This window comes from Artemia franciscana, chromosome 3, assembly GCF_032884065.1.
Source record: "Artemia franciscana chromosome 3, ASM3288406v1, whole genome shotgun sequence".
NCBI lineage: Eukaryota > Metazoa > Arthropoda > Branchiopoda > Anostraca > Artemiidae > Artemia > Artemia franciscana.
This window is the reverse complement of record NC_088865.1, coordinates 6,248,721-6,269,830: the sequence shown is the minus strand read 5'-3', so window position 1 is coordinate 6,269,830 and position 21,110 is coordinate 6,248,721. Positions and strand designations below refer to the sequence as shown.

Sequence of the window (21,110 nt, the reverse complement as noted above, 5' to 3'; positions counted from 1 at the left end):
CTTCAAATCATTCCTTACAACAACCTCCCAAACCATCTGGGGAAGATCTCGTTTTCATTTGATTCTAGACGGTTGACAGACAAGGGCTATCCTTGGCAATCTGTCATCCTTCATCTGAAGAGCGTGTTTTAGCCACCTCAACCTTTCTCTCCCAATAGCCCCAGAAAGTGGGATTGAACCATATTTTGTGCACAGCTTACTGTTTGAGATATGGTCAATCAGTTGAGTACCCAAAATAATCCACATGCAGTTTCTCTGGAAAACATCAAGCAAATCCTCCTCTATCTTTTGGAGCGCCAACGCTTTAAAACCCTACTTGACTACTGTCATCCCTACAGGTTCCAATATTCTAATCTTGGTTTGCAGACTTATCTTCCTATTCTTCCAAACGTTTTTTAACCGTGAGAAAACACTGTGCCTTGACTATTCTGCTTTAAAGATCTTCACTGCACCCACCGACTAATATGGCTAACTGGGTAAGGGAAGCTCTCCATTTGATTGATCTTCTCGTTAGCCAATATCACCTCTTTACCTTTACTTATTCCTAGTCTTAGCGACTTAGTCTTCTGAATATTAATTTTCAGACTTATTCTTGCACCCTGAACTCTCAAAACCCCCTGACAATTCATTCATTTTGCTAACACTTTCATCTAGGATGCTTAAACCATCAGCATAATTCTCAGTCCAGGAAAGTATTACCTCCCCATTTGATTCCGTGTTCTCCGATTGCCATTGCTGTGCTGCTTAGGACAAAGTCCATCAACTTGATTCATTTAAGTGGGAATAGAACAAAGCCCTGCTAGACTCCTGATTTAATACGAAACAAGCTATTCAGATCATTTCCTACCTTAACTGCAGGAATGTTATTCTCATTTAAACACTAATAACTTTAATGTATTTATATGGTACACCATACGATGATCTTGGGAATTCAATTCCTGTTTCAAAAATTATGCAAACTTTCATAAGCTAATAGCTTTTAATGACTAACTTCAAAACTGATAGGTTTTGCACATTCAGAATCACCTAGAAAAATAGATTTTGTTGTTGTATATGTTGTAATTGGGACTTTTAGTTTCTATTGAAAAGGGTCGCTCTTTACTTACAGTTAGCTACTGCGAGTTGTTTGAACCAAGACTCTTAGACATGAAGAAAGGTTGCAACACCCTATTTCAACTCCCTTTTCTTACATTCAGGTTTAATGCACCTAAAAGAATACTTCAAGAGTGATATTTTAACACTATAGCAATTCATCCCAACTGTGGGGTTGAAATACCAAAAATATTTCACAAGGTGATCATTTCAAAAGTTTTAAAGCTAGTTTTTCAAACAATTTTTTTTATATGGGTTTGTCCCATGGCTGTTAAAAGGAAAGCAACTTCCCCTTGGAAACAAGGCATTAAACAATATTTGTGAATGAGAAAACAAAACTCCTGGGAGCGCCTGCCCTCCTCCACTAGAAAATTCTTGGTGACCCTCACGACACCTCATCTCAGCTTTTCACCTCTATGTTGGTAGCCATCTGAATGCAATTCTTCATTCCTTAATCTCACAAACCTTTGGCATCAAGTTAAAAAATGGCTCAGTCCATCCCTAACCTCCAAACAGAGGGGGGCAAGGAAACATACCCCTAAGCCACATCCGTCACAAAATTCTCATTATCTCTTACGCAGTGATAGGCAATTGGCCCGTGCCTGTAGCCAACACTTAAAGGTCCTTCAAGGATTTTTCAATTTCAAATAAAACTCTAATGCTATCCATAAAATTTCTTTAATCTTGCTATGAAAGTGATGGCTACTAGGTTTCTCCAGAGCAGTTGGCCAAATCTAAATTTCTTGGTCCTGAACGCCCGATACAAACTTACCAAGTAAATCTTCATGTTTACCAAGAGGACCCTGACCCACATTCCATACCCACAAGAGTCTGCAGGCTACTATCTTCAAGTTCACCATGAGAACACTGACCCTCGTTTCATACCCACAAGAGACCACAGGCTACTATCTTCAAGTTTACTGAGAGGACCTTCCGCCTCATTCCACACCCTCAAGAGACCATCAGTACCTAATAGCGATTTGAATTGTTGTGGCCAAACTGCATTTTTAAAAGACCTCAGCATGCAGTGTTGCGATATTGATTTTTTGAATTGTACTAGACATAGGTCTAAAAATGTACTTCCCGGGAAAAAATATACCAGACGCAAAAAAAATTTTTTCGCGTGTTGCGCTTCGCGCAACACGCGATCTTCTTTCGCGCTACTGTACGAATCTATACAATATCGTTCTTTTCGCTTATTTTTCTCTCTCTTCCCGATGGCTCCCATTTTCTTTTCTAACCTTATTTTTCCGCACCTTCGTGTTTTCTGGAATAGAGCTTGGCTCTAGAGCGTGCTCAGTAGCCAAAGAGCCAAAATGTGCCTATTGAGGTAAATTAGTTCTGCCAAATGAAGGTAACTCAGAGCTGGAAAGTCACGCAAAATCTGCCACAAAGGAAAAGCGGTTGAGTCGCGAAGAAATTCCACTGGATCCACGAACCACGGACCCAGAGATGTCTCTTCCGAAAATTCCTTATTCGTCTTATTTAACCAATTTGAACAACGCTTACGGAAAGCGGCAGTAGCCTAACCTAAGTGATAACCAAAAGGATAGCAATTTTAAGCAGAGTGAAGCGGAAGAAACCGCAGATAACCAAAACAAAAACTCCAAATATGCTTTGTCCATGGAGGACATATGTTATGTCTATGGGCCTGGCTCTAATCGAGAAAGGGGTTGTTGAGTTGTGGAGCTCGGAATGAGCTCGGCCCATTTTATGGCGTTATTTATCTTTCTTTATGTTAGATCATCGGATACAAAAGTAGGAATGAACAGAAAAACAAGATATTCACTTCTTTTAAAAACTAAAACTTCTTAGGAATTATCACGAGATCATCACGTCTTCAATATCTCTTAGCAGAGACTCAATTTCCTCCTGTTGATCATCTTCTACTTCAACAATTGCCTGTTCTTCAGACCCTTTCTTTTTTTCCTGAGGGTTCCAGGAGACACAAGTACCATGGTCGCGAATATGCTCCCTTGTCCGAATCAAGGAGTAAATGGTGTCAACTGCAAGGCGGTTTCGAGACTTCGTTTTAACCACCGACACTGCACTGAAAATACGTTCGACACAGGCCGATGAGTGTGGAAGGGACATGACAGAAAACATGAATGTACAAAGCTCTGCATACTTTGAAGAGCCAAGACCATTTTTAAGCTCGTTCAGTTTCCCCCAGAACACCTCTGGACTTTTCAAGTATTGGGGTGGCAAATGCTTTGATTCAGCAGGGATTGATCGCCACTGAGAGCTCAATTCTTCTAGAGATTGTCGGTTGACTAAGTTAGGAAACATGACTAGTACTGGTACTAAATCCTCTCGGCCAGAGGCAGCCACAACCGGGTCGATCACTTTCATTTTCTGCAGAACCTTAAAGGTTGAGTTGCAGTAAAAGCGGACATAAAACTCCTTTGCCAACTTCACATAAAACTTCAGACACACTAGTTTGAACGCATGCACTGTTGGGGCAGGAATATTTTTCTCAATAACCTCAGCTTCCACGTTTGCTCCCACATAGATTCGTTCGAGAGGCAAGAAATACTCTCGGTTGGACGGATCATAGGTCCCTAACGGCTTGTTTTCAACTACTTCCGGACGTAGGAAGTTCCTTAGGATAGTCCCAAATACCGTAGAGACCTCGTTGCAAAGGCAGTGCAGCCTAACCCCCTCAGCTTGAAACAATATGTTCAGCTTGTTGACTTGCGGCAAAATGAAGCCCAGGAACTGCAAGTACAGTTTCGTGTACACATTTTCCATCATTTTCAGGACCTTTTCAGCAGAGGCCGACTTGATGGCCTTGAATTCCTCGTAAAAGTACACTTTCAGAGCTCTCCACTGTTCTAAAATTCGCATAACTACGGACTCGAGAGACAGCCAACGGACGTCACAGACTTTCAGCAGTCTATGGTTTTTCGTATCTGTTATCCCCTGAAACTCTGCATATGCTGCAATACGCTTTGGTGAATGCTGTATATAGTTATATACATCACGGACAAACTCATCGAATTCTAGTGGGATCTCTTTGGATGCGTTAGACGCGCATAGTGCAAGGCTATGGCACACACAGCCTACAACAATAACATACGGATTGTCAATTTTCACAAGAGCCTTCAGCCCCGTTACCTCCCCCATGTTCACAGAGGCATTATCCCATCCGAAACCTATGCAGTTCTCTTTTGGGATATTTCTGACGCTGAGTAGCTTATCTACTTCTCCCTTCATTATCTGAGCTGTTGCTGATGGCACCTCGACAAGTCCTAATAAGCGATCGCAAACACGTTTTAACTGAGGACACCAGAAGCGAGCAACAACAGCCATAGATTTAACAACAGATTTGTCTGTCGATTCATCCAACAAGATTGAAAACTTGCATTTCTGCATATATAACTAGCTTTTTTCACGGTAAGAATGACAAGCATACTAGGCTAGATAGTAATTTTACTTTGGGATTTTTTTGTTAGCTTTACCCTTGATCAGGTAAACAGATGCTGACAAAAAACCAGAGATTCCCTTCTACAATCACACAACACAGAAGTACGGATTTCCTAAAGAGATTTCCCTGAAAAACTGTGTTATGTGATAGCAGTAAATAATGCATGGGTGATCGAAATATGTACTGATATTCCAATAAACACGGTGACAAAGACAGTGAAAACTCTGATCACAAAGATGTGTGCGCCTGTCATCTCTTTAAGAAGAGTAACCATCTGGTAAGCTACTACAAAATTACCCATGGCCATGATAGATATAAAGGAATGCTTATCCTCCACAGAATTTCAGGCTGTGGGATACTTGTCACTGACTTTGTCAGGTACTACCCATGTCAGTAATTATCCTGATTTTGGTAGAGTAGCCTACAGGTTAAAAAAAAATACAATAAAGGTTCCTGCTTTTTTTATCCCAAAACTAGCAATGGTACAGTAGAGGTATGCTTATTTAAACAGTTACCATACTTAAATATAAACAGTGCAGTTTTGGGCTAAATGGTAGAATGAAGATCCAAAATACCTATTCAGGTAGACTATTTTCAGAGGCCCCTAATTGCCTACTTTGGCTAATTGATAGTTAACTTTAGTCACAGCAAGTGCATGAAAATGGCAAAGTTCAAAGTCAACAAACATTCAAATAAGTATACCTCTACCCAAGTATGCTGCACATGAAAGGTTCATGAAGGTAGATTTCACCATGGCATATGTCTAGCCGATATGCTCTCCACTACACTCCTAGTCACTCCTACTCTAAGCCTCTTCTATCTGCTTTTCCACAAGTGATCAGCTTAAGAAACATGGGGGCTAATCGCATACAGGTATGGCTCACATAAAACCTATTGTCATTCATACTATAACTGATAGATATTTTGAACAGTCTGAACTTGTAGGTTTGAATGTGCATTTTGTTAGATCACTAAGTTAGTGATCGAGCCTGTAGCAATGTGGGTTGCAAGAAGGACTTGTTGCACAAATACCGTACATAACAATCATCTGAATAAGCCACTACACTACATACTTAGCGTTGCTGACATGGCAAATCTGAAGAAGACTTCAGCAGGCTTACCTCACAACTGGAGTTAAGATGATAGCATTTTTAGTTTTTGAAAATCCGCGGCAACTTTCCGTTTTCCGTAACGACTCCAAATTTACCATAGAGTTAACCTCTAAATAAAAGCAGACAGACAAGTCGCGAGAGTATTTGCCATAGCAATGAATGGTAAAGGTTCCGTTTACAAGTAAAAATCGTTCTTTTTTTTAGTTTTGGAGAAAATGTACTGAATTTGTACCAGTTCGACGTAAATGTACTGATTTTCTGACTTTAAAAAAAAGTTGTACAGATGTACAGGTCAGAGAAAAAAGTACTGAATCTGGTACAATTGTACCACCCATCGCAACACTGTCAGCATGTCTGTGTGGGCTGCCTTTGTCAGGCAGTTATCGTACGGACGGGTTATTCATTACCAAGAATTAACCACTTAAAACTCACATGGCACAGATCTAGTAAACTTAGTCACCTTTAAAAACCAAACTAATAAAATGGTTTTGGAAGCCTAAAACTCTTTAAAAATACATAATCTGCAGGGGTTCCAGTGGTTTTGCCACATGATTCAGTATCCCACAGATAGTAACTATAATGAGCCACAGGTAGAACTTTCATCATAAAGTGATATTTGTAAATCTTCTTATTTTTAATTCCCAAGATACGTTTTTTGTTGAAGGAACTTCCAGCTGCCTTACTTCATTAAATCCCAGAATGTTCACTTAATAGCTCGTTGGCAACATTTGAGATAATATTGGCGGTTTAGGCCACAGAATGGCATTAAAAGCTACTCTTTTCAGTGCAATATTTTATAATAATTAAAAAAGGCCAGTAGAACCAGTAACTTCCTTTCTAATGACCCTTCATCTGATATTCTAGAGCCAATGGTTCTATACACCCTTGAAAACAAGAGCTAAGAACTAATATGGCACTTGTGACGAAGCGGGAAGAGCCAAGAGCTCATATGGTATGAGCTCTAGCAAAATTCTAAGAATCAATAGATTGATTTAAAAGGAAAATCAGAGGCTTAATGCCGGTCAGAATTTAAAATAAGAGCTCTGACTCACGATATCCTTCTAAATATCAAAATTCATTAAGATCCGATCACCCACTCGTAAGTTATAAATACCTCATTTTTTCTAATTTTTCCTCTCCCTTCAGCCCTCCAGATGTTCGAATCGGGAAAAAGGACTTTATCAAATCAATTTGTGCAGCTCCCTGACACGCCTACCATTTTTCATCGTCCTAGCACGTCCAGAAGCACCAACTCACCAAAGCACTGAACCCCACCCCCTAACTCCAATAGAGCGGATTCGTTCCGATTATGTCAATTATGTATCTAGGACTTCTGCGTATTTTTCCCACCAAGTTTTATCGTGATCCCTCCACTCTAAGCGTTTTCTAAGATTTAAGGTCCCCTCCAGCTCCCCCCAATGTCATCGAATCCGGTCGTGATTTAAAGTAAGAGCTCTGAGACACGATATCCTTCAAAATATCAAATTTCATCGAGATTCGATCACCCGTTCGTCAGTTAAAAATACCTAATTTTTCATTTTTCTAATTTTTCAGACTTAAACCTCCCCCCAACACCCCAAAGAGAGCTGATCCGTTCTTGTTATGTCAATCACGTATCTAGGACTTGTGCTTATTTCCAAACCAAGTTTCATCCCGATCTCTCAAATCTAAGTGTTTTCCAAGATTTTAAGTTCCCCCAACTCCCCCCAATGTCACCAGATCCGGTCAGGATTTAAAACAAGAGCTCTGAGACACGATATCCTTCCAAACTTCCAATTTCATTAAGATCCAGTCACTCCTTCGTAAGTTAAAAATACCTCAGTTTTTTCTAATTTTCCAGAATTAACCTTCCCTCCCCCCAACTCTCCCAAACAAAGCAGATCCGTTCCATTATGTCAATCACGTATCTAGAACTTATGCTTATTTTTCCCACCAAGTTTCATCCCGATCCTTCCACTCTAAGCGTTTTCCAAGATTTTAGTTTCCCCCCTCCAACTCCCCCCAATGTCACCGGATCTGGTCGGGATTTAAAATAAGAGCTCTGAGACACGATATCCTTCCAAACATCAAATTTCATTAAGATCCCATCACCCGTTCGTAAGTTAAAAAATACTTCATTTTTTCCAAATTAACCAGCCCCCCACTACCCCCCAGATGGTTAAATTGGGAAAACAACTATTTCTAATTTAATTTAGTTCGGTCCCTGATACGCCTGCCAAATTTCATCGTCCTGGCTTACCTGGAAGTGCCTAAAATAGCAAAACCAGGACCAACAGAATTTACGATTGCTACATGTGACTTGGTTAATACCAAGTGCCATAAAAACGAAAACTGAAAAAAAAACACAAAAAAAAACAAAAAAACGCATACATGACCATCCTTCTCTTTAAAAAAAGAAGAAAAATCACATTTTTATAGATAAGGGCTTGAAACAGGGTTCCCTTATATGTCAAATACAATTATGTAATTTTCATCAAAAATCACTTGCCTTTTTTAGGTTGTTTTCCCCTTTTCAAAGATTGTACATACTTTCTCAGGCACATAATTTTTGGTAGGTAAATGTAGAATTGACGAATTTATATATTTAGAATCAGTGTATGGAAAAATTCTTGTAGCTCATATAATGTCATCTAAATTCCTTTTAAAAGAGTTCTAATTACTACTAGCATGATTTGTTCCTTAATTACAGCTTGATCTACCATCTATGTGATTACAAAAAAAAAAAAAAAAAAAAAAAAAAAAAAAAAAAAAAAAAAAACCAAGACCCAGTATTCCACAGTAAACTTCAATCAAAACAATGTTTCTAGTGTCACTGCCTCCTTCTCCGTCTCCTTGTAATTTTCCTGATAATGGCTGTGGATTCCCCTTTCCGCCTTTTATTTCAGTAAGAAATATGAATGAAATCTTTCATGTTTCAAAAGAAAATATTTTTCTGCAATAAAAAAGAAAGCTATCACCCAACAGCATCCTTATTCAGGCATAGTCCAAATGATTGAAGATTCAACCCCCCAGCTCCCTCATTCCCTTTCTATATTTATCTGAAAGACCATGGAGAGTGGATTGGATCAATATTAGACCCTCTTCAATGAAGTTGGCACCCCCACCTATACAATGACCCATCCCTCCTCCTTCATAATAGCTGATTATACACTGTAATATTTGAGTTATACACTGTAAAGAATCTTATAAATATTGAGAGGAACCATTTAATTAAATGAAGCATTAAAATGAATGTCTAGACTGACAGGAAACAAATGTGCCACTGTATGGTATTGAATTGAATTTATTTATGACCTTTTGTAAATGCAATAACAAACAGAGCATAAGAGAAGAAAAAAAGATGGAAAATCAAAAATAAAACAAAATTAAAATTCACAAAATAAGCAAATAAGCACAATAACTAACCAAATAATTACATAGTATACATAACAGGCACAATATTTACAAAAAAAAACACAGAGAAGCAATACATTTACTGTTTAAAAAGGGAACACCATAGGTCCAGTGATTCCGTTATTATAAGCTTCAATAAATCTGCTGATGGCAGTATTGGGGTCTATAATACCATATCTCCTATTGACACAAGAATTACTTGCCCAAGGAGAGAGGCCAAGGAGATATTTAGCATACTGGTAATAAATTTTCTAGAGTTGCTTTAGTTTTTAGTTCCATTGCCGAAAATGTAAGCCAAAAAGGTGCAAGATACAATCTTGCACTTGCGACTTCATTAGATCAAATAAATCTAATAAACCAGAACCAAAAAGGTCAGGGAAATTTGCTTCCGCTGTTACATTGAAAAAATAAGAGCAATAAGCTATATGTAATTAGTTTATTGGGTATAGATTTTGCTTACTTTTATTGATGTCTTTTAGTTTTACTGCTGATGATGAACACTTTATGTGTGTTCAAAATATCCAGTTAAAATTTTTATATATGTTCATTGTCGATTGAAAGGTTTCATCCCTATTTTGAACTGTTATACTTTTGTCATAGAAAGGCAGTGGGGTCTTTGAAGTTATCTATGTTGAGTATATGGGGATAATGTGACCAAGGAGGTGTCTAAATATATTAACACCCATAGGAGACACGCAAATGTTATAAATCAACAAGATTTTCTTCATCAATGCAAGAAGAAAAGGGCTTTGCCACCCTCAATAAAATTTAATCTACATTTAGGCACTTTTAAAGGAAAAAAGTTCGAACAAGGTTTACATTAAAACTACAAAATTTTTCAAAATTATCTGAAAATAAAGCTGTAACACCTTCGTCAACTCTTGGACCAGATGTAATTAATTCTCCATCATGGACCTTAACATTACAAGAAAAGTCCATATTAGAAAAAGGTCCAAGATGTTGCTTTAAAACTAATAAAGTCCCAGTAAAAGAAATTATCTCTTCAATAGAAACACCTTTACATAGACACCCCATCCTAATCAAAGATGTTAGCCTACTAAGAGCTTTTACAGTTAAAATCCTGTCAAATTTTGCTTTAAAACCAGAAATCCCTAACAATTCTATCAAAGACATAAAGATTCTTAATAATTTAAGAAGGGATGAATCTATTCTTATTACAAAAGCAGACAAGAGTAACACTTTAGTGGTAATGGATACCAAGGACTATGATTCAAAATTAAACGCTTTAGTAAAAGATGAAAAAACGTACAAAAACTTTCTTTTGACCTGACAGACTCGTACACAAAGAAGTTTAAGAACGAGTTAAAGAGTTTGAAGGAAGAAGGGAAGATTACACCTCAACTTTTCTACAAATTCTTACCAAGAAGTTCTTTGTGCCCTAAACTATATGGACTCCCAAAGATACATAAGCCAAATCTGCCATTACTACTATTGCAAGTACATTACTACATTACTACTATTGCATTAATACTTGTTGCAAGTACAAAGTCACCAACAAGTGCTCTGAGTAAGTGATTAGTGTCATTATGTAAACCACTCATGTCGACACAAATTTCTTACGTTAAAAATTCGTCAGAACTTGTAAAAAAAAAACTAAAGAAGTGTAAATTTCTTCAAATTCTATAACCTCAAGTTTCAACATAGTATCAATGTATACAAGTATTTATGCAAAAGCTGAAGAAATTCTTCTTGAAAGAAAGATATTAAGAAATTTGGACTTAACTATTGGTGAAACAGTTTTGGAAGTCAGTGTAATTATGAATTTAATTAGGTTTTGCAGCATGTTCTGTTATTTTTTTTTTAATTCAGAGGAGGTTTTTTGAACAAGTAAATGGTTTACCCATGGAGTAAACCTTTATTAGCAAATTGTTGTAGAAAATATTGAAACAATAGCGTTAGATTCAAATTTTTTTAAACACAAATTTTGGGGGAGATATATGCATGACACAATTTCAGTATGGAGTTTTGGGGAGGAGGAATTAAAAGGTTTTTTAGAACATCTTAATCTTTGGGGAGGTGATTTAAAATTTACATTAGAATTCGAAGAGGATAAGAAACTTCCATTTCTGGATGTTCTCCTTATAAAAAATAAAAATATTCTGTATTTTAAAACTTAAAGAAAACCTACTAGCAATAATAGATTTTTGTCATTCTTCTCTTGTTTGCTCGGCAAGTAAGAATTGGTTTAATCATATCCCTAACTGACCGCATTTTTAGAATTTGTTCTCTAAAATTCAGTGAGGAGGAATTATTATTGTTAAAAAGAAATTTTAATAAGTAACCATTATCCAGGTTGGTTAATTGACCTGACTTTTTCAAAAAGAAGGGAAAAATTTCTAGAATTTTCTAACAATATTCTGGAAACAACAGAAAAGAAAGATGTTTTTAGTTCTTTACCATATATTCCAGGACTGAGTGAAAAACTTAAAAGAATTTTACAAAATAACGGTTTAAAGATAGCTTTAAGAGGTAGTAATACTTTGGCTAGTTTTTTTAAAATTCTGGAAAAGATCAAACTTCTGTAGAGCAACAAAGTGGGGTTTACAAAATCCCAAGTGCTTGTGGAAGTTCTTATGTGGGATATACTAACCAGAATTTAAAAATGAGATTACAACAAATCATAATTCTATTTCATTGTCCTTAAAGCAAAATTCCAAACCTGAAGATTTCTCGTCAGCTCTATTGTAACATATTTATAATTATACAAATCATTTTATTTTGTTTGAATATGTTTCTTCGATTTCTAGGGACCAAGGTTTAAAGCTAATTTTCAGGGAAGCAATCGAAATAAAAAAAAATTATTCAAGAATAATTCCATAAACAGAGATACAGGTGAATTTGGATTGAATTCAATTTACGATAATTTACTGCAGCCAAATTAAGTAAATGACAATTCACCCAAGAGCTATGATTTCTGTCCACCTGATATGTCAGATAAATCTAATGAACCGGAACCAAATGGTCAAGGAGGTTTGCTTCCCTTGTTGCATTAAAAAAAAATAAGAGCAATAAACTATATGTAATTAGTTTATTGGGTATAAATTTTGATTGTTTTTATTGATGTCTTTTAGTTTTACTACTGATGATGAACACTGTATATGTGTTCAAAATACCCAGTTAAAAATTTTATATCTGTTCACTGTCAATTAAAAGGTTTCATTGCTATTTTGGACTATTAGAAAAAATTTGGAAGCACATATGAGTTATACAATTTAGCTAGTAGCCAGCAATTAAAATCAAGTTAGTTAGATACTATGCTACTGAAGGCATTGGATATCCAGAGCTAGAAACGTTGGATGAGGAGAATTCAAGTTGCTCTGAAGCTTAGAAGCTCAATAAACAGTTTCTTGATACTTTTGAAAGAAACGGTTTGTTGATACTTTTGAAGAAAATGCCAATTTCCAGAGGCACAAAGAAAAAAAATGCCAACTACAACTACTCTAATTACATTGAAAGTTGAGAGGCCAATTAGTTTTTTTGTTTTCTAATGAGAAATATTACACCCCAATTTTTGCAGGGAAAAGAGTATATCAAAAATACAACACAAAAGCATTTTCTGTTTATTAAATCTGGTTACAACAATTTCATATTTAATTCTAACAACACAACCAAGACCACTTACAAAACAGACTTTTACTGTTTCTTCCTAACAAATATTTTTCTTTGAGCCTTCTGAAATTTATTTAGCCTTCTTTATTTCTTAATTAAATAAAAAAAAACTAATTTTTTTAGCTGAAAGTAAGGAGCGACATTAAAACTTAAAACGAACAGAAATTACTCCGTATATAAAATGGGTTGTCCCCTCCGCAATCCCTCCCTCTTTACGCTAAAGCTTTTAATTGTTTTAAAAAGTAGAATTGTGACAAAGAGGCAAACTTTAGCGTAAAGAGCGAGGGATTGCGGAGGGGACAACCCATTTTATATACGGAGTAATTTCTGTTCGTTTTAAGTTTTAATGTCGCTCCTTACTTTCAGCTAAAAAAATCAGTTTTTTTATTTAATTTCTGAACGTTTTTGAATTAATGCATGTTTGGTTTTGGCTCTCCGCACATAAATTATTAAAATGAAATTTGTATATTAATTCTTTTTTTGGCTAAATGGCTTTCTATTAGTTTTGATCAGGCGATTTTGAGAAATAAGGGGTGGAGAAGGAGGCCTAGTTGCCCTCCAATTTTTCAGTTACTTAAAAAGGCAACTAGAACTTTTAATTTTTAACGAACGTTTTTATTAGTAAAAAATATACGTAACTTAAGAATTAACTTACGTAACAAACTTTCATAATTTTATATTTTTATTATGTATACGAGGGGGTTTGTACCCTCGTTAATACCCTGCTCTTTACCCTAAATCTTAAGTTTTGTTCCAATTCTTTAAGAATGACCCCTGAATCAGAAAGGCCGTTGAATAAATAGTTGAAGTTACTAAAAATACTTTAGCATAAAGAGCGAGATATTTATCTCCTCCTAAATACCTCGCTCTTTATGCTAAAGTATTTTTAGAACCCCTCATATGCGTAATAATCTCTGTTCGTTTTAAGTTTCAATGCTATTCCTTTCTTTCATTTGAAAAAAACGTTTTCATGTTTATTTTTCATTGTTTTCTTATAGTAATGCTAGAAAATAATGCGCCCTTTTCCTTGAATTATTCTTCCCCCATTACAGATTCCTCCAAGGAAAGATCCTCCAACATAGCCCCCTCCCCTCAGCCCCACCCCCAAACAAAATAAAATCCCCCTGAAAACGTCTGTACACTTCCCAATAACCATTACTATATGTGAACACTGGTCAAAGTTTGTAACTTGCAGCCCCTCCCCCAGGGATTGTGGGGGAGTAAGTCATCCCCAAAGACATAGTTATTATGGTTTTCGACTATTCTGAACAAAATGGCTATCTCAAAATTTTGATCCGTTGACTTTGAGAAAAAATGAACGTGGGAGGGGGCCTAGATGCCTTCCATTTTTTTGGTCACTTAAAAAAGGCACTAGAACTTTTCATTTCCGTTAAAATGAGCCCTCTTGCGACATTCTAGGACCAATTGGTCGATACAATGACCCCTGGGAAAAAGAAAAAACAAACAAACAAATAAACATGCACCCATGACTTGTCTTCTGGCAAAAAATACAAAATTCCACATTTTTGTAGATAGGAGCTTGAGACTTCTACAGTAGGGTTCTCTGATACGCTGACTCTGATGGTGTCATTTTCGTTAAGATTCTACGACTTCTAGGGGGTGTTTTCCCCTATTTTCTTAAATAAGGCAAATTTTCTCAGGCTCGTAACTTTTGATGGGTAAGACTAAACTTGATGAAACTTATATATTTAAAATCAGCATTAAAATGCGATTCTTTTGATGTAGCTATTGATATCAAAATTCAATTTTTTAGAGTTTTGGTTACTATTGAGCCAGGTCGCTCCTTACTAAAGTTTGTTACCACGAACTGTTTGATAAAGCCTTATGAAAGTTTTATTGATATAATTTTTTTGCAACTTTTTTGCTTAAAAACTAAAATATTGGATTACATTTTGATTATAGGTAAATTTTTAGCATTCAATAAAAATGTTGAATCAATCAGCAGTAGTTTTTTGCAACCATTTTTAACAATGTACTGACTTTGAAATTTAGGTTTAGCGTAGAGTGAGATGTTTCATTTATACAGATAGAAAATCTGCACAATTTTTTGCCCTATGGTCTTCTACAAGGCTAAAGTATTCCTAAGCACCATTCTGTGGATCCCTTCAATGTAGATGTATCTTAATTCACCCTTTATGAAAAGAATTTTTTCATACTTGACTATACTGTAACTGGATAAATAAATGTTTGTGCAATTTTAAGAAAGAATTACGTTTGTTGTCATGAAAAAAAACATCAAGGACCACAAGGACTTATACTTATTGACGACATGACTGCCTGTCCATGGATTATTCTTTATGGTTGATTGTGTGTGGCTATGCTGTTTGACCTATGTGATTGTATGGATGAGTATGGTTAAGGCCTCATTCAAGTGCTGGTCTATATTAATCACTAATTTAGGAAATTTTTTTTTTTTTTTTTTTTTTTTTTTTTTTTTTTTGTGCTGTAGCATTGGTGATTTCTCTTTTCATGATATATATATATATATATTGCCTCTTTTGAGGTTTTATTGGTGCTGTCTACAATGTAATTTTCATGCTATCTTCTTTGAAGACTTTTAGTGGTTTGCAACTTCTAAAGGAAGGAAACATGTAAATAAAATTAAAGCCTTATCATAAGATTTGTTATTTTATGTTCTTTCCCTGATTTACTCAAATAGAGACTTAAATTATACATTTCTCTTTCTTTCTTTTTTTTGCATCTTGTGACAGATCATGTCTTCTTTGTTAATCAGTTTTCATGCATTTTTGACCTGGCAAAAAACATTCCCCCAAGTGATCTAAATAGAATTGTTAGATAAAAAATATTTTAAAATGATGTAAAACTGTAGATGATACTTGTGTATTATACTAACTACACCCAAGAAGCGAAGTTAGGTTAGTCATATTGAAATACACAAAAAGTTGATGAGAATATAACACTTTACTAAAAAAAAAAGATTATGGAAACTACAACAGAAAATTATGGAAACCAGGCTGCCAGCTATGTAGCTATGTACTATGTCATGCTAGTCATAATTTATGGCATGCTAGGCTTAATTTAGAGACCTTTGATTTGAACAGGGTTTCAGTATGTAAGAAAACATCTGCGAATCTAACTGTTTGATTAGAAGTTTTATCAGAAAAGGGTGTAAAACTCTAATTCTCTGAAATTGAAGCATTTACACCAATAAAGTTGACAGAACAAAAAAATTACTTGTTTTCTATGCAAGTTGGAACCCAATTTCACATGTGTCAAAATACTTGGGGAATGCTTGTGGGTAGATCCCGGTACATTATACATGCCTATTCTTTTTACTTTTTTTTCTTTGTTTCTCTTCAATGTTGTTTAATGTATAAATGGATTAAACACTATTCAGATAGTGGAAGCAAAGAACTGACAAAATTGTCTCAAATATAGGAATGAAATTGGATAATCCTATAGAATGTTAGGTCATATGACTCTTTTCTTCTTTTTTTCGGTTTTGCATACATGCTATAAGAATAGCATCTCCTAATGTTATCTGGAATGACCTACTTCCTCTCAGCTTGAACAGTCCAGCAAAGATTTCTTTGTTGTTCACAGTGAAAATGTTTTAAATGGATAAAAAAAAATGGAGGGAATCTTACTAATTTCATAAAGCAATACTAGACATAAGAATGGTCCTAACAAGGTTCATTGAGGAATTCCACAAATTTAGTGAGGGGTTTAGAGAGAATATTTTGTATTTTAAGACTTGGAATCTATGTGAAAGAAAATATATAGAAAATTGATTCAGATAGGGTGCACTTTGAAGTTGTTCAGTGATAAATGAAATAGGGTGTTATGATCAACCAAGTTAAATGCTTAAAAATATGAAAGTAAAACAGTTCAAAATAGGGATGAAACCTTTTTATTGAATAGATATAAACTTATTTAACTGGATATTTTGAACAGATATATAGTGTTCATCATCAGCAGTAAAACTAACCTTTTAGTTTTACTGCTGATGATGAACACTGTATATGTGTTCGAAATATCCAGTTAAATAAGTTTATATCTATTCACTGTCAATAAAAAGGTTTCATCCCTATTTTGAACTGTTTTACTTTCGTCATGGAAAGGCAGTGTGGTCTTCGAAGTTATTTAAAAATATGAACATAGCATGAGGCCAAGCAGCAGTTCCTTGGATGATAGAAAAATTACTTGTATATTCAACAGCTATACTTCTGTCAGAAGACCCTTAAATTTCAAAACCAATTGTTTCTCAATTGTTTTACATATTCAATGAAGTTTCAACAGTTACATAGATTTTGACAGGGCCTGTTTCTGTATGTAAAAAATTTTGATAAAGGTTACTAATAGGTATTCTCAAAAGAAATGGGTTTCATGATAGAAGCCAATATCTAAATTTGAATTTGGCTCAAGGAACATTTTTAGTCGGCCTGGTATTCTACTAGATCAGACAAGAATGTTTGCCACTTGGAACATAGTTTGCTGCCACTTTAATTTAATCTTATCAAGAAAAAGCCAATGTGGCTACATTTTAGAGAACATCAGATGTAACTTGACACATTGGTTCTGATTCTAAGTTTGACAAATACAATAACCAATAAACAAGAAAAGTTATCCAAGACCATGAAGAATCTATCGCAAATGAGTCAAAGAAAAACCCAAAAAAGTTCTGGCGCTATGTTACAGCTAACAACCCTTCCCGTCGACGCACCAACAGGCTAAAAAAAAAATCAGATGGCTCCAGTACTACTGACCCAAAAGAAATCGCTGATTGCATGAATGCCAGCTTTTGCACAAACTTCACCTCTAAGCCACCTGACATTACACTCCCAACCATACCTCCTGTAACAGTACACAACCCAATGTCCCCTGTAATCATTACTCAAGAAGATGTATTTAAAATACTAAGAAGTTTAAACTCCAACAAAGCTGCTGGACCTGATAATCTCCACCCTCGGCTTTTGATAGAATCTGCTGCTCACATTTCCCTCCCCCTTTCCAGAATATTCAACATGTCCCTGGCCAAAAAGTCAGTACCAAATGATTGGAGAACAGCAAATATTATACCAATTTTTAAGAAAGGCGACAAGGATAACCCAGGAAATTATCGACCAATAAGCCTAACCTCAGCCATTTGCAAGATTATGGAAGGTATCATTAACCATGCTCTTATAAATTATTTAGAAGAAAATACACTTATTAGCGATAGACAACATGGATTTCGCAGGGGCAGGTCAATCGACACCAACTTTATTCAATCATATGATCATGCAACTAAAATTTTGGATATGGGTAAACCGGTAGACATTATCTTACTTGACCAAGCCAAAGCCTTTGACAAAGTTGAACACTCATACCTGTTGCTGAAGCTTAGAGCTTATCAGGTGCATGAGGATGTGATTGATTGGATTGGAGCATTCCTAACTGGTAGATCTCAACGTGTCATGATCTACTCTGATAATGGCGATCCAGTTTTCTCCTCCACTTCCCCGGTTATAAGCGACGTCCCACAGGGAACCATCCTTGGGCCAACATTGTTCAGCATATATATTAACGGCTGTACAACTTATCTATGCAACCTTTTAACATTATATGCTGACGACTGTAAGCTCATTGGACCTGCTGAAACTGAAGAAGAAAGAGCCTGCATTCAGCTGGACCTTGACAGGCTATCCTCTTGGTCATCAACTTGGGCCCTACAATTCAATGCAACAAAATGCAAGGTACTGCACTTAGGGCACAATAACCCCCACCATCCCTACCATATAGGGTGTGATCAGTTGGAAGCAGTTGCCGAGGAAAGAGACTTAGGCGTCATTGTGGACAAAGATTTAAAATTCCACAGCCACACTCAGGCTCAGGTTGCAAAAGCTAATCAAGCTCTCGGACTCATTAAGCGTTCTTTTGTAACCAGAAAGTCATGTGTGGTTATAAAACTTTATAAATCCCTTGTCCGTCCCCACCTTGAGTTTGGCTTGACTTTGGCCTTTCCCCAAAATAAAATGGACACAAGAGCCCTTGAAAGTGTCCAAAGGAGAGCAACCAAACTGGTCCGTGGCTTAAATAATGTCCCTTACCAGGATCGCCTAGGATCTTTGAGACTTCCAACCCTCACCTATCGAAGATATAGAGGAGATGTGATCATGGCACGCAAAATTTTCAAATCCGGTCACCTGAACCAGATCTTCACCCCCTCTTTGGCTAACAATTCAAGAGGTCACAGTCTTAAGCTTCACCTGCCTGGATGTCGGAGAAGGGAACGACGTGGTTTCTTTTCCATTCGGGTGGTCCCCCTCTGGAATAGCCTATCCGAGTCTACCATCCAAGCTGAGACACCCCACTCCTTCAAGGCTGGAGTCGACAGGGACTGGGAGAGGGCCGAGTGGAGGCTGGACTGGGAAGCTAAGCCAACATAATTACATCACTCACCACCAGCGAGAACTACAGGAGGATCTACCACCTTATCTCGCTGGCAAATGCGATTTAAGGTAATTTAAGGTAAGTAAAAACAGCTTGAAAATTACATGGCTAAAAAATTGTTGGGAGTTCATTTTGTGTTGAAAAAAGAAAACTGATTGAAGTGATTACTCTTTTCTTATCTAGGTGTATTTGATATAGTGTCCATGCTTGTATTGGCAAAATATAACAACAGCTTCAAGAGATGGTGTTCAAAGTCAAGACTAAGCAGAGTTATGCTGTTTTGAAGGAAAATTTTGACAGTGGTTCCAAAATTGCACAGTCATCTCATTGATACCTTTAACCTATATATAAAATATCCAATTAAAATATACCTGCATAGTACTTTATTACCACTCATGCTAAGCTGATTATCTTTGACTGCACACAGAGAAGCTGGTTTCAAACAGATCAACAATAAACAGATAAATGAATTAAACAGACAAACAGATAAGGACAACAGTGATGTTGGTATAATATATAGATGCCATGTAGATATGATTGGAACAGATTACAATAATCCAATTAATAGAAGCCTGAATGAACTTGTAGTTTTTAACATAATTTAGCTAGGATGGAAGTGAATACATCACAAGATACCTTTTCTTGTGCTCTTCTACTAATTGTTTCTGGGGGAAGTTTCATTTTGAGTCATTGATGAAGTCTCTAAAGGTAAAACAGTCCATAGTAACCAAAAGTTTAAAAAAGTGTTTCTAAAAAATGGCTGGTGAGAACAAATGCCATTTGTAGCTGATTTAGGAATGATAATTATTATTTTCTTTAATCTTAACAGTAAAATGTTATTATCAAAACAAATTTGTACTAATTTTTAAAAGAGCCTGAAACCCCAAAAAAATGACATCATTTTTGATTGCTCCATAATAGGCTAGAATAAGTTATACAAAGTCATCAGTATAATGTTATCTGGGCTGCTGTATAAAAGTATGATATATAACAGGTCGTCTACAAGTCTTTTTTTTTTATTCTTTGTAATACACAAAACACAATAGCCTACTGTCTTATGTTTCACTTTATACTGAATTCTGTATAGCCTAGTTGTAAATCCTATAGTTTATATATAAAGAAAAATTTTCTATTGGGCCATAGGTAGGTGACCCAATTAGCCTAGCCTGTTTAAGCTTTCTTAATAATAGGCTATGTAGCCCAATTGGCTTAAGTAGCCTAGCCTATTTAAGCCACACAGAATACTTTAAGTTTGAATGCACTGATGACAAACAGTGGAGCCTAATCTTGGACATACACTTTAGGCTTGATTCCAAACCAGAACAAATCAATGAATCATTCTGCCTAATCTTGTAGCCTAGGTCTAGGCCTACATGGGATCTTAAAGTTAAAATAAAGTATAGAAAACATGAACAGAGTCTTTTATAGATATACTCAATCTACCTTAAATTACCTTGAATTGCAACTTGGAGCAATTGAAGGATTTTCCATCCTGTAGCATTGCTAATGGCACTAAATACAAAATTGCACTAATTGCACTGAAATAGTCTAGGCTAGGGTGTAAGGATTACTTTCGCTGAAGTTTAAATGAAAAAAAAGTTTTTTCATTCCTGGAAGCTTTGCTCAATTAAGTAAATTACTTCCCAAGATATCACAAAGCCAATAAACTAGAGCTTTCCCTCAAAGCAACACAAATTCTGGCTTTAACAGATATACTCCAATAAGACATAGCCAAGGGTATGCCAGTTTTTAGCCCTTAATCCCCATTTAAGCTATCCTCAGAACATGTCATGCCACTAAGCTGAGAATTTAGGATGATATGAATTAAATAAGGAATTAGTTGTGCATAATTACGTTATTTCCACTCTGAGCTTAGTAGATTTAGGTTATCAGTGAGTGAAAGAACCTGTGGTGCTGCTAAAATTGAAATTTAAAGTGTTTACAATAAAACTTAAAATCCTTAAGTTAGAGTAAATATCGTTTTTCAACTTTAGGGATTTGACTCTTGCCCCAAGATCAAAGAGCGAATGTATTAAGACAAG

The 21,110-nt window shown here is 35.9% G+C and overlaps 1 long non-coding RNA gene across 1 annotated transcript in view; it reads right to left on the bottom strand.

Moving 5' to 3' along the window:
- LOC136024809 (uncharacterized) overlaps positions 1-21,110 on the bottom strand; it is a 41,152-nt gene extending 20,042 nt beyond the window's left edge. Inside the window, exon 1 of the long non-coding RNA XR_010616928.1 lies at positions 20,923-21,110. This is a non-coding gene — a long non-coding RNA (uncharacterized LOC136024809). The remainder of the gene's footprint in view (positions 1-20,922) is intronic.